The sequence below is a fragment of the Thalassophryne amazonica genome, chromosome 5 (assembly GCF_902500255.1).
Source record: "Thalassophryne amazonica chromosome 5, fThaAma1.1, whole genome shotgun sequence".
Taxonomy (NCBI): Eukaryota; Metazoa; Chordata; class Actinopteri; order Batrachoidiformes; family Batrachoididae; genus Thalassophryne; species Thalassophryne amazonica.
The window spans coordinates 40032420-40047654 of record NC_047107.1 but is presented as its reverse complement, the minus strand read 5'-3'; the positions used below and the strand labels follow the sequence as shown (position 1 = coordinate 40047654).

Here is a 15235-nt window from a genome sequence, read left to right as displayed (position 1 = left end):
TGGAGCCCGCACTCCAGACAGGGCGCCCTCTGGTGGTGGGCCAGCAGTACCTCGTCTTCTGGCGGCCCACACAACACTGGCGGCGCCATCCTCAGCATTCTTCTCCCTATATACCCCGAGCATCCCTCTTCTGTACATGTACAAGCAATCTGAATCTCAGTTCTATGAATTCCACAGCATCCTACCTGTGCTGTCCCTCTGATATCTTTATTCCTAATCCTGCCCATCCTCATCACCCTTAATGAAACAAACCAGTGCTACCGCGTCCTAGCCGCATAACATAACTGGTCTCACTAATCTGGTAAACTTTTCTTTACACTTTTGCAGATCATATGCTTCTATCACAAATCACTCCTGCCACTCTACTTCACCTGCTCCATGTTATGTTTTGGACGCGGTCGGAGCACCGACCCAGCGTTTGAAAGGACCCAGCATAAAATAAGCAGAGCACGGTTCAAAAGGTAACAGAATTTAATAAACATAACAGTGGGTGAAGTGCTAAACAACTAAAAAGTCTGCGGTCTGGTGAGGTGGAAACACGGCGCGCTCTCAACAGCGCAAATGGTCCGGAGCCACAGCAGTGCGGACCCAGGGACCCCGCCGACCCCCACCCCACCCGGGTGGCCGCGACAAACCAAGTCTGTGAAGAAAGAAAACATGGAGGTGAGTCCAACTCCACACAGAGAGACACAACTCAAAGGTGCACACAATCAGCAAACACTTCCTGGCTTAAATCTATACATCAGCTTCTCACCCTGCAGGCACGGAACAATTCAGTTCAAATCTCCACTGCAGCAGAAGCTGATTAGACAATTAGCATAACGTGACAGCCCAATAACACAAGGTGTGAGGGACACCAAATCCACTGTCATTACTTCATAAAAGTCACCAAAACCAAATTACCTCAGGAAGTGTGCTGAAGAGCGTGAGACCTCACCCAATCCTCCTTCACAGACTGTGGCGTCAAACCTGGAGCGGTCTCTGCGTCCGTGATGGTGAGATTGTTCTCCTGATCTCACACGTCTGCTCACAAGGTTGAGTCTCTGGCAATCACACACTGTGCATTCAAGGTTTAAATGCAGCAATCTCTGATCAAGACAGAATACACCACAGCTGTGAGTCCTGATGACCTGCATGTGAAAACAAGCCTCAGGTGTTCAGGGTGAGGTCCTAATGCTCAGCCACTCAGTCCTGAATGCATACCACCTGGTGGGAGAAACAGAAAACAAAAACCAAGCCAGCCAAACACCCCAGCCCACAACACTCCACCCTGCTTGCCCTCTCTTCTGCATCACTGAAATCATTACATCTGCCAAGGATGTAACAAAGTCATCTGTGTTTATTTATTTATTTTTTGTCTGTCTGTCAGCAGGTTTACGTAAAAACTACTGCACAGATTTTGATGAAATTTTCACCACAGATAGATATTAGGCCATGGAAGACTCCATTGAATTTTGGAGGTGATCCAGATCCGGATTCTGGATCAAGATTTCACTTTATATAGGCTTTGAAGGATTACGTCAAAACTACTTCACAGATTCTCACCAAATTTGCACCACAGATAGATATTAGGCCATGGAAGACCCCACTGAATTTTGGAAGACTTTTGGAGGTGATCTGGATCTGGATTGGTGGATGTCAGAAATGTCCGTTTGCGCTTGTTTTCTCATAAATTCCAGATCACCTAAAAATTCTGTGGATTCATCACAAAAAGAAATTACATATTTTTAAAATTTTTAGCTATATTAGCGAGAATAGTTTTTCATTAATTGTAAAAGTAGACCTACTTAATGTGTCCAAAAGCTATAAATTTATGCAGGTTAAATGTACCTATAATATGTGCACAGTGGTGAGAGCTGCCTATAAGACAGTTTTACCTCTGAGTTGTAATAAAAAACAGACACATAAAAATAAATAATAAAAAAGAAATCTGGCTGCCTGATGAAAAGGATGGATTGCATAAATTATCTGAAAGTGTTGTAAAGGAATTGGTGATGCCATTTTTTAATTATTTTGTGTGACGCACCAAAAACGTGGTGTCATATGTTGACACAGTTGTTCATGAGTACTCCTGCTGTTCTCACTAAACAGATGTGTGTTTGTGGCACATTATAGTCACTTGATCAGCAGCAGCAAGCCTGGTTTCATGAAACGTGTTTCTCCCAAAGAGAATTGATTTCCATTTGACGTGATGCTGTACATACAAACATGCTGGTGAACAGAGCTTAAAAGAAACTGCTCCCAATTGATGGACACACGTACACAAGTGCATCACAATAGTGGAAACTTAACAACCACAGACTGTCACTCCAGCAGTCTCTTGCCTTTAGATGTGTACACACACGTGCACACATGGGCCTAGTCAGATTGTTGACACTGACAAGCAGTAGCCAACGAGTCAGTATTCGAAGAGAAAACTGAAAAGACTCAACAGTCACATCAGCAAGCAGCCAGTATCATCTGTGGGATCAATCCGAGGCTGATGTACTGCAGGCTACTCTGCCTTTCTCACTGACTGACATCCTCTCTGATTTTCCAAGCAGACAACAAACTGACATCAACACGCTTTCTCTGTTCCGTCTCGTGGTGGGCCTGTCTGCTGTGGACGGTAACAGCGGCGTCTCAGCGCCAGCTGGGAACAAGTCTTCATCAGTCCAGCTTTGACTGGAACTGCCGCTTCAATCAAGTCTTCCAGTACCCTCTGTCTGCACCGTACGGTACATATAATGAGATGTGTGTCCTTAAAAGTAAAGACTCTTGCAAATACAAACACCAGTACTAACACACCACACAATCATTAACAATTACAAGGGCATGGCTTTGCCAATAAAATAATAACACCATCAGTGATGAAAGTTTCTTTGGGAATTACCAGATATGGAGCATATTACCATTTATATCAGACATTGCTAAGTTCACTATACAACCCCAATTCCAATGAGGTTGAGATGTTGTGTAAAATGTAAATAAAAACAAAATACAATGATTTGCAAATCCTCTTCAACCTGTATTCAACTGAATACACCACAAAGACAAGATATTTAATGTTCAAACTGATCAACTTTATTGTTTTTGTGCAAATATTTGCTCATTTTGAAATGGATGCCTGCAACACCATTCAAAAAAGCTGGGACAGTTGATGAATGCTCAAAGAACACCTATTTGGAACATTCCACAGGTGAACAGGTTAATTGGATACAGGTGAGTGTCGTGATTGGGTATAAAAGGAGCACAAAAAAGGAGTTTTTGTATTTGCACAAAAACAAAGTTTATCAGTTTGAACATTAAATATCTTGTCTTTGTGGTGTATTCAATTGAATATAGATTGAAGAGGATTTGCAAATCATTGTATTCTGTTTTTATTTACATTTCACACAATGTCCTCATTGGAATTGGGGTTGTATTTTCCAGAGTGTCACACCTGTCAATAACAGCCTGTTGAAGAGAACAACATATAAGTCACACTGAAGCATAAGTAGTACTGGAGTATAGGTCCCACTGGCGTATAATCATACTTTTTTCCTGTAATATCAGCAATTTAAGTTAGGGTTTTGTGCATTTTTATAGAGACTTTTTTATTTTTGGCATTTATTCTTTCATTATTGGAGCTTATTTTATTTAGTCCTTTGATTCCTTGGAAAATCTTTTTTTAAATCGGTACCATATTTAATATTACTACTCATAACAAACGTGTGATTTATGGTATATAAACTATCTGGTGTATAAGTCACAGGAACTCCCAAACTAGTAAATAAACCTGTGGCTTATACTCCAGAAAATATAGTATATGGCATGTTTGACTGCTAATTGCCCACATAGGGCTAGTCATTAAACATGCTGTACATTCTACATACAGAAATCAGTAATTCATGAAACATATTCAACGCTGACATGAAAAAGGTCAGGTCTGGGAGCATGTGCTCATGCCGCACATCTATGTATCCACTACACCATAGAATTGCTCTGGGTCCTGGATGGCCAACAATCAGACAAATATCCCCACCTCTGGAAAGGAATTATTTACATGCTGCAGCCAGGTGAAATGTTGGCATCACCTTGACCTGCTCCAGATGCTGGGGTCCTCAATAGCAGACTGTAGTCTCATTTTAACCTTCCATGATATTGTGGGATTTGACCACTTATGGGGACCTCCATTTAATATATATACAGCATAACTTCACACGGATAAATGGTGTACGGTTTTGTTTTTGGCTGCAATCACTGAAGCAGTCGCGAAAAGTATTTTGTTTTTCAGTTCCTGGTGAAGAAGAAACTGCGAGGAGGTCATGTCAGTAAGTGTTAGCCTACATAGCTAACCAGAGTAGTTCTGTTCTCTCGCCTGCAAAACCGCCTCAACAACATTTGTGCTTTGGATCATAAACAAACCGCAGCACATGTCCACTTTCCCACTGCATCGTCACTTTTTCTTTGCATTTTCACTTTGTTTGCGTGTAATTTGCCCAAAACGCCATTGAAAATGCTGTGGTTGGTATCACGGAAGTAGAGACATTACGTCATATGCGTCATATTTGACCCCTTTAGCGCCTGCGTCCAAGTTTCAAAACCATGCAGCATGAAACGATGTACTAAGGCCCAAATAACTTGAACCTTTTTTCTCCTGCAAAGGAGTCAGCATCACCAAACACCTCTGTCCAGTGACCCTATAGTCATGAATGTCACTATAGAGATAAGTGAATGTATCCACAGTTTTCACACTTTGTTGATGGCCTTCACCACCATGTCTTGGATGCATTTACACAGGAACTTCTAATGGTATTTTCTTCCAAACGTTGCTGCCAGTGTGCAGATGAGTAAGTTGCACAGCAACAGGCTGACATCAGTGTGTGATTGTAAGGCATCATCAAGTGAATTTCCACTACCCTTCAAACTGCGTGATTTGAAATTGTAAATTAAAAATACATTTAATGGAAATGTGACTTTTGAAAAAAACTCCTATATCACAAAAAACTTTGTATGCTCGCATAAGGTGGTTTTTAAAGGTGGAATCACACAGTGATTGAGTAAACTGATTAGTAACGGATTTAAATAATTTGTCCTGTGGCAAAAATATCGCTTAACCCACCAGTCTCTGGTGGATCTGGGTCTCTGGTGGATGGATGACATCACATTTCTACTGGCAACACAAAGAGCTGCATTCAGCAGAATGATTTTCCAGGTTTTAAGACATATATGTGAACTGAGGGGAGAGAGGGGGATTTCAGCAGTGTTTGCCAAGGTCTGAACGCAAATGTGGCCAGAATGTGGCTAGCTCAGGGATCATGATGTCACACTTCCTCACTACGTTCATGCACTGTAGGCATCTTCTCCACTGTGGCAGCATTCAGTGCAGCTACAATGATAGCGAGAACAGCAAACAATATGGTGCCAAGAAAAATACTCCGGGTTTGCTCATTTCCAGATCCACACAAACACAGCCACGCTGTCTTTTTCTTCATTCTGACCTTGGCTAAATGAACAGCCGTGCTGCATGCTGCTGCATTGGGAACTGTCCTCTGTCATGGTGCTGAATTCACACTCATGCCGGAGTTTTGGCCAATCAGAAGCCCAGTCTGAAGCATTGAACAATGACAGAATATGAATGCATCAGTATTGTAGAGTATCAAACAAGACAGAACAGTAAATAAATGTGCAACCACTGAGAAAGCACTCTGACTGATGTCCGCTCAAAGTTTTGTGCATGCTCAAAACTTTCCAACATACTCGCTGGACATCAGCTGAGAAGGAACGCATTTAATGAATGAGAAAAGGATTTGACCAGAACAAAAATGTACATGAACGGATAACAAAATTTTGTATACTTTACTCATACATCTCTTCAATCTGCCATAGTGTGACTGATAATTAAAGGAGACTTCAAAAAGCCATATTTCACAAAACTGCAATGGAAACTGAAATTATAGGTCCCATGACATTTCAGAAAGAGCCACATGACATTCAAAGATACATGGAATAGTACATGTGGACAGAGGAACAGACCAAAGGTATCTTACACCTTACAAGAAAAAAAGGTGTATTTATTTGGTGTCTGTATTTAGCAGGATTTGCACATCTGTCAAAATTGGAAGAACTCAACAGGAATTATTCAGGTATCCTGAGAGGATGAAACCCAGTAGTTACAAAAGATCACACAATGGAAACTGTCATTTTGCAAGTTTGTTTCATTGACATTTTGAAAATACATAAATTTTGTGAAAATCTGTAACAGAAATCCATCCATTCGAAAGCGCTTTGACGGTCTGCATTGGAGAAAAATGCTTTAGAAATGCAGCCCATTTGCAATTTTACCATTTAAAAGGGTGATCACCCCACTGTCAGCTGGCGCAGTTTATTGCTGCTCATACAATATGCAGCCGGGTATTTCTTTATGGTCACCAGTGTGCCATAAAGTTACTTACCGACTGGTTAGGCGAGCATGTGTTGCTCTTTCTGCCTCACTAGGCAGCCAGACTGTACTGATTCAGACCTCAGTACTCCTCACAGTCCTACAAGGTCGGCCAACATCTGACTAAACATCTGTACAAATACAACTGTTGTTGGACACGGGCAAGCAAGAAGATTGAATAAAAACCCGGATCAGAGATTAAGAGATGATCAGCGTTATTTCCTCAATGTGGAATCCAGGTGAAGAAAACAAAGGAGTGATGGGAAGCTGAAGATAGAGGGAACAGAAATAGACAGAAAGAGCAAAGAAAGAAGAGCGGCGATGGGACAAACCAACAAACGAAAGGGGAAAGAAAACAGTGAGAGTGAAGAGGAGACTGGGTGAGATAGAGGGGGACATCTGTGGACATTTGAGTGATGACAGATACTGTTCTCGTGTGGGTGTGGATCCTTTTATAGCCTCGCCAACTAAAGTAGACAACAGAGCAAAAAAGCCAGGGAGCGAGCGGGTTTATGTGGCCTCATCTGTGCGTGCGTGCGTGCGTGTGTGTGTGTCTGTGTATGAGGGTTTCTTCAGGGGGCCATGACAGTCCTGGCATAGTGCCCACACTGATTGCACTCAATGACAGCGGGTGCATCCATGGATGCACACGTGACTAAATGGATGAATGATTTAATTCATTCATGAATGACGGAGGAACATCTGCACATACCACAGCTGGAAGAATACAGCTGGAAGCAAATTTGCACAAAAGAAAAGTGGGGGAAAAAACCCACCTTTATTGTATTATTTCTTTCTCACTATTCAGCGCTCACTCGTCATTTGTCACAAGCTTCAAACAAGCCGCCACAGATCCAAAAGTGGGACAGGTATTGTACAGGATCAATGACTGTTACTGGTCCCATTATATGTCCAAACGCCTACAATAGCAAAAAGGAACACAGCAATTTAATTCTGCACACTGTCACTCCTGTCCAAACACAAATCTTTGCAAGTCTGTGCAAACAAAGAAAAGTTTGCACGTAAGTAGAAAGCCGGATTTTCCTTCTCGCGCAGACTAGTCAAGAGGATTGACAAAACAGTATCTCAATCAAACACATCTGTGATGAGCTGCCAGCTGCAAGAAATGGAGCTGTGCCACAGGTTCAATTCCGTCATACAGGTAACAGGCCTGCTATACCCATGGCACCTGCTCGCCTCACCTAATACACATACGCGCGCACACACACAAAGCTGAAGCAATACAGAAGACAAGAGCTAGTTAAAGTCAAAAACAGAAGAAAAAGCAGAGCAGGCAAGGAGAAAGTGGGACGTTAGTAAAATGAAAGAAACCTGAATTGGGTGAAAGTAAAAAAAAAAAAAGTACTGTAATACGTCAGGCACGTAAGCAATTTGGTAGCGAGCGTGGGGAGCTTAAAGGGAACATCGACAGAAGAGGCAGTGGGTAAAGACCCAGCGCCGCTCAAAGGCTGCTCCACCCCGGCTCCTCTTCTCTGCTCTCCCAAATGTTGACAGTACAAGTGCAAAGCGGGCTTTGAAGTGCGCGGTGCTGAAGGGGCGCCGTGTACGCTGCTTTGTTGAAGTGTGTTACCCACAAAGCATCCCAGAACCCGCTTTTCTCTCGCTCTCCTTCTCCCTTATTGTCATCCTTGCTCTCTCTCCCTCTCGCCGTGAACCTCTGACAGTGTATTGATGTTCCCAGTGTGGGCAGACAGACGTGGAATCCCAGGTGGATAAGAGTGAGCAAAATGCCAAATAGGCAAATAAATAAAGTCAAGAAAGGAAAGGCAGCAACATTTTAATGATACAATGCAGTTTTGTTACCAGCCTTTCAAAAGAGCACAAAACTCATCTATTATGATGCCTACCTGAGCATAGGGGTTATTAAATGTTTCCGCGGAAACATAATTTTGTAGGGTTCAGACACTCGCAAACTGGAGGATTCAGCAGTATTGCTGGGAAAAAAGCATGTCAAGGTGATATGAGCAACTCAGGAAAAAAGGAGAAAGTTTTGCCTTTTAGCTGCTGTGCAAATACTGAATAATGACTAATTGTACTCTTCCAGTGAAATGTTTAAATTTGTCACAAAAGTGAGAGGTGGAGGGAAGGACAAACCAAAGGAGAGGGAGACCTCTGGCTCGGCAAAGATGGTGAGCGATGGCATCTGGCAACGTTTCAACTTTTAACTATCCTGCCTTTGACCCCTGTATATCCAGTGAGGTTTCATCCCTGCCATAAATGCTGTCTAAAAATATTAACCCAACTCCCTATTGTTCATTAACCACTAAATTGGAATTCATGCTTATTTTTGTACTGGGGGTTTGGTCCTGCTCCTTTATACCGATCATAAAGGGCCACTTGGCATGCTAATTGCCTTGGCCCTACTTATGTGCTCCCTAGCTCACACAGCTAATGGTGTCGTAAAACATGCTAGTGCGCTGACACCTCCCAAACGCCAGGTAGGGAATAGTTACCACTATAAAGGCGCTTGGTTTGGCCTTGTTTAAGAGGGCATGAAGGATTCCCTGGTAATGACCATAAAGATAGCTTACTCAGGGTAAAAGATCCAAACCGCGCAGATGAAACAGCCGCCCAAAGGTGGGAGCATTTGTCACATACACATGTACCGCCTCACACTTGCGCTAGTCTTTATCATTGTTGCTCACAGAGGGTTGTAATGAAATACGTAAGCTGTTCAGGTAGTAAAAAAGGTAAGTGTGCTGCAGAATCCAGGCACCACTAGTCATCTGTAGCCTTTAAAGCTATGTTTGACAGCACAGTTAGGGGCCCCGTGTCAGTGATTTTGACAGCTTGATTTGCAAGTCCTTCCACTGATGCTCCTGTTAAATGTACATTTTCTTACGTGCACTGAGCAGTGGCGGGGATGACGAGAAGATGAGTTGAAATTCTGGTCCGTACCGAGGTTGTGGTTTGTGCTTTTTGAAAGAGTGTGGCCCGGTGTGCTCGCCCTTTGTCTATAAAGTCATTAGAACCTCTTCAGTTCTGGCTGCACTGAAGCACCTTCAAATGACGCAAAACACTAAATCGAAACATCCGCATTGCACATCACGTGCACTACTGTAGGGACAGCATGTGGATTTATGCATATATATATGTGTGTGTGTGTGTGTATGTGTGTTTGCTAGGTCACACTGGGGCCCTGAAATAGCACTTCATTAGTCATCCAGGTTGTCAGGTATAGTGCACTGTGGCACCATGCCAGTGAGCGCCGCAGACGTGTGCCCACGAGGGGATGCTCCATTTGAACTTTAGTCTAAACCCCTCTCCACATTATCCTGTAGCCTCAAGGGCTTGTTCCCACAGACTACTTTGACCCAGTAAGGCAGGGGCAGGTAATGAGGTGAACCTACCACCTGAGGCAGCGGCAGGACGCATCACAGAGCATAACATTCTGTTTTTAGCCAAAAACCACAGGGCAGGGTGTCTGCACAGCAAACTACCCGTTGTGTCCAATGACAGAGTGATTCACAGAGGTTTCAGTTCTCCATCAGCTGACTGAACAACAACAGTCCCGATCTCTTTCAATGATATTGACTAAAATGAATGTCAACCAATTGTTTTTTATTTACACTACACAGACAAACTATTTTGTTGTGGTGTTTACATGTCTGCTTCATTCATTCAATTTCTGCTGCTTATCCAAGTCCGGTGTAGGAGACTGAATGGTCCGCCCCTAAAAATCAGTCCGCCTTTTGCATGTGCACAGGCATCATTTCGGACAACAGCAGCATGTCTGAGACGGAGTCTCTTCACCCAGAGCAATCAAATGGATTAATGGGATTATTAACCATTAGATGATAAAGGTAAAACCTCTTAAATCATTCTAAAGTCAGTTTTAAGCAGAAACAAGGCTGTTTAAGCAGAAAGGAGGAGAAATTCCGTGACGCTTTGAAATGTCCAATGCGCGTTGAACGCATCTGCTAGCAGCTCGTTTAGCAGCAGCGCTCTGATCGCTTCTGCCACCTTTTATGATAAAGTAATGCTGAATTTATGTGGAAATAATTGTTGTACAAAAGCTTCAGATATCTGTCGCTGAGATAGATGATGACTGGAGTGCAGTTTGAAGCAGAAACGAGGTGTATCAGATTTTAAGGTTCTGCTGCTAGCCTATACAATTGTTCACGGGCTGGCACCTCCCTACTTAGCTGACCTAATTAAACCTTACGTACCTGCCCGGGCTTTGCGTTCTCAGGGTGCAAGACTACTTGTGTCCGTAGGGTGAATAAGAAGTCTGTGGGTCATAGAGCTTTCTCTTATTGTGCACTTGTTCTGTGGAATGACCTGCCCGCGTCAATAAAACAGTCAGATTCTGTGGAAACTATGAAGTCCAGACTTAAGACGCACTTATCTTCCCTTTCATATGGCTAGCATACTGGTATAGTTTTGTTTTACGCTTTTTACTCTTTTAATTCACTTTATTAGTAAACGGAGCGTGCCGCGACCTCAACTTTACCTAAATTCTGGGTCTTTTAGTGAAGTTTAAGGCTAGTGGCCGACGATCACCTTAGTATTTCTTCTGGTTTTTTTGTTGATTAATGCTGGAAAATTATACAGTATATTTTGTCTTTCTGATGCCTGATTCTGTTTTTCTTGCTGTTTAAGGTGCAGCTCCATCCAGAGATGGGAGTTGTATTTGTGATGGCAGCCCTCCTGTCCTGTGCACCAACAGCATTTCCTGTATATTTCTTCTGTGAATTGTTCTGTAATTTATGTTTGTACCATGGCCCAAGCAGAGGGTCACCCCTTTGAGTCTGGTTTGCTTGAGGTTTCTTCCTCAGAGGGAGTTTTTCCTTACCACTGTTGATCTGGGGGTTAGTAAGGTTAGACCTTACTTGTGTGAAGCGCCTTGAGATAACTCTGTTGTGATTTGGCGCTATATAAATGAAAAAAATAAAAAAAAAATAAAAAGAAAATGTTATGAATCGCATATGAATCGCATCATCAGGGAGAACTGATTTTTAGGGGGACTGTTCGGTCAGCGACACCGGGTCACAGTGGCAGTAGACCAAGCAGGTCATCCCACACTTCACTAACTTTGGCCAAGTCCTCTTAAGTCTTTCCGGGGATCCTGAGGTTTCCCCAAGCAAGCTGGTTAATATAATCCCTCCAGCGTGTCCTGAGGGTTCCCTGCAGCCTCCTCCCAGATGGATGTGTCTGGAAAACGTCCTGAGGGAGACGACCAGGGGCCATTCTCACCAGATGTCCAAACCACCTCAACTGGCTGCTTTTGATGCAAAGAAGCAGTGGCTCTACTCTGAATCCCTTCCGTATAGTTGAGCTTCTCACCCTGCCCAGGAGTTTAAACCCAGATACCCAATGGAAGAATCTCAGCGAGTGTAAATCGACTGGTACATTGAGAGTTTCACCTTCTGACTCAGCTACTTCTTGACCACGACGGTCTGATACAGCATCCATAAAACAACAGAGGCCGCCTCAATTTGCCTATCAATCACAGACTCCAACTTACCCCCACTACTCAACAAAACCCCAAGATACTGAAACTCCTGCACTTGGGATAATAACTCATCCCTAACCCAGAGGTGACAATCCACCCTTTCCGACAGAGACTGTGGTCTTAGATTTGGAGGTGCTGATTCTTATCCCAGTTGCTTCACACTCAGCCTCAAACCTGCTCAGTATGCAACAGAGGGCAGCTTCTTCAATGCTAAGTCCGAAAAACAAATGAGATTCATGTGAATTTAGATCTAGGAGCATGTGGTGATACAGTGCAGCATCCGACAGCAACACAGTTACCACTCAGGCAGTCCATAAATAACTTATAAAAATATTAATCTATCTGCCAAAGCCAGGTGACACAGAGGTTTCTTCTTGGATCCTTCTGCTGGGATCTTCAGCAATAATGCGACTGCTTGCTGGATCATGCTGAGGAAAATGCATCACATGGCAATAGTGTTGTAACTGACCTTCTGTCACAATGGAAGTAGTACTTCTCATGTAGGTCTTCTCAAGTAACCACTAGTTTGACAAAGCGCGTAATTCTCAAAAGAAACCCAGAACCAACAACATCCAGTCACTATTTTAGGTCACTGTTTGGAGTTCAGTTCTCACAAGCACACGGTGAATCCAGAACCACCAGGATTTGGAAGACTTGGTTGGACATTTGTGTCACCATACCACATTTCTCAACCTCATAATTCAAACTCTAGGAGATGCGCTAATTAGTCACTGGGAATAAGATTACCATGTCTGTTTTAAAAAATATTTTAGGCAAATAACCTGCAGTTCTCCTGCTTTGGATTTTTTTTTCTCCTTTTAATGTATGCTTACTGGTCTCCCTTGTTCTTTCACCCATACCACTCAAGACACTCAAACCTGTCAGTGAAACCTGGCAGCAATTACCATTCCAACAGCTGCAGCGACACTCTGTACAGTAGCAGTCGGATTACTTATACACTAGGAAACAAACTCCTGCAGCCCGAGTAACAGCACAGATCAGAAACTCTGCCCCCAATCTTCTGAGCCAGCAGGCCCTCATTAGGATCCTTGTAAAAGCCGCATACCTGCCAGGTCTGGGCCCCTTCACTTTTCTGGTCCTTTTTGCTCCAGGTGTGTAAGGTGATTGCACCTCTCCAGAGGGGGACAGCTTGGGCTCATTTAAACCAGCGACGACCTACCTTGTGCTTATCAATGGAGCGGGCCCCAGAAAACGATGAACTGTAAAACTGCACAGCGGCAGAAATGGAAAGAATGAGAGCGGGGGCACAGGCAGGTGTGGGAAGGGGAGCAAGGATTATGACCCTGTAAAGATGAAAGAAGTTACACGCAACAAGCCATCAGAGAGGAAGTATGTCAGCACAGCTGTGGGAGGGAACTGACCAGATCAGAGGCCCCCGGGGTTTTCAGCTTCAGCCTGCATGCATGTGTGTGTTTTGAGCTTAATACTGCAGGGCAACGGCAATGTGCATCAGTGCAGGATAAAACATACACAAAAAAAGTTTGTCGTCATCACCATGAAGTTAATCTGATCACAATGTTTATGAACATGCAAAACCACATGGGTTCAGTATGTGCAGATCTCTTCCACTTACACAACTACCACAGCTGACTATGCTTATTGTGCCATGTGCAGGTTATATGGTGGGTACTAAACCCAATTAACCTCGTCACATCATGACCGAACTCTACTGCTGTTTACTGCATACAGGCCTGTGCACAGGCGCAAAAAGCGATCACCCTTCAAAGCTCTTGTTATAGCGTTGACCACAGATGTTAAAATTCACGGGCTTGGCACATGAATGATAGATTTGGCTTCATGTCATTTTATTCTGGGCCAACCAAACATAATATTGTCAAAATTCAGGAAATACGAGGGCTGTCCATAAAGTATAGGTCCTTTTTATTTTTTTCAAAAACTATATGGATTTCATTCATATGTTTTTACGTCAGACATGCTTGAACCCTCGTGCGCATGCGTGAGTTTTTCCACGCCTGTGACGTCATTCGCCTGTGAGCACTCCTTGTGGGAGGAGTCGTCCAGCCCCTCGTCGGAATTCCTTTGTCTGAGAAGTTGCTGAGAGACTGGCGCTTTGTTTGATCAAAATTTTTTCTAAACCTATGAGACACATCGAAGTGGACACGGTTCGAAAAATTAAGCTGGTTTTCGGTGAAAATTTTAACGGCTGATGAGAGATTTTGAGGTGATACTGTCGCTTTAAGGACTTCCCATGGAGCGAGACGTCGTGCAGCACTCCCAGGCGCCGTCGTCAGCCTGTTTCAAGCTGAAAACCTCCACATTTCAGGCTCTATTGATCCAGGATGTCGTGAGAGAACAGAGAAGTTTCAGAAGAAGTCGGTTTCAGCATTTTATCCGGATATTCCACTGTTAAAGATTTTTTTAATGAAAGATGTGCGGACGGGTCCGCGCGTCAGGACGCAGCCGGCGCGGTGCGGCGGCACAGGAAAAACACCTCTGTGTTGATAACCATTTGTAAAATCCAGGCGGCTTTTGATGGCTTTCAGTGGAGTGAGTATATAAGAAATTGTTTAACAGCTGGACATGTTCCAACTTGTCCTTAAGGCTTCCAACAGAGGTGTTTTTCCTGTGGCGGAGCGTCGCGGCGGCTGCGAGCCGACGCTGCAATCCGCCCACACGTCTTTCATTAAAAAAAAATCTCCTTTAACAGTGGAATATCCGGATAAAATGCTGAAACCGACTTCTTCTGAAACTTCTCTGTTCTCAGGCTGGGATTTGAACCAAGGATCTTCTGGTCTCAAACCCAACGCCTTATCCACTAGATAGACCATCACCTCCCCCCGTTTTCTTTTGTTTTTTCTGCCAGTATTGTTGCTCACTCACTCTTTATGGATTCTAATAGCAGATGGAAAACTATGCAAAGGATACCAATGGAGTTGTTATTTTCAACATCACTGTACTGCTTCACCTCAGGGAGTTTTGGTGGCTACTCTGCACTTGTGCTCTGAAACACTGCTGCAGAACCATTACTTGCCAGAAAACCTCTAATGTTATGCCCAAAACAAACATGTGAGTAATTAATTGGTTAAATACAACCCTTTTACACCCTGCAATTTGCTTTGTCTTGAGATTATGCACTCTGTAAACACCAAAATGCAGTTGCATATGCTGCCCAAATGTGTTTGCATTATGTGCTTTAGATCATGTGCCACAGATAATCAAAACTCAGCTCATAGGACTCCAAAAATTTTTTTGCAAATAGTTATACTGACATCTCAAGCTTTCATTCTTGAGAGCAGGTGTAGAATTAGTTGCTCCAGGTTTGTCTTTTTTTTTTTTGTCTGTTTGTCAAAATACAGTGAAATCTATTACACTAG

General features: G+C 43.3%; 1 protein-coding gene and 1 long non-coding RNA gene across 2 annotated transcripts in view; one reads left to right on the top strand and one right to left on the bottom strand.

Annotated features, from left to right (window-relative positions):
- mctp1a (multiple C2 domains, transmembrane 1a) overlaps window positions 1-15235 on the bottom strand; it is a 606655-nt gene that overhangs the window by 2607 nt on the left and 588813 nt on the right. The window lies entirely within an intron of this gene.
- LOC117510360 overlaps window positions 1-15235 on the top strand; it is a 903074-nt gene that overhangs the window by 806955 nt on the left and 80884 nt on the right. The window lies entirely within an intron of this gene.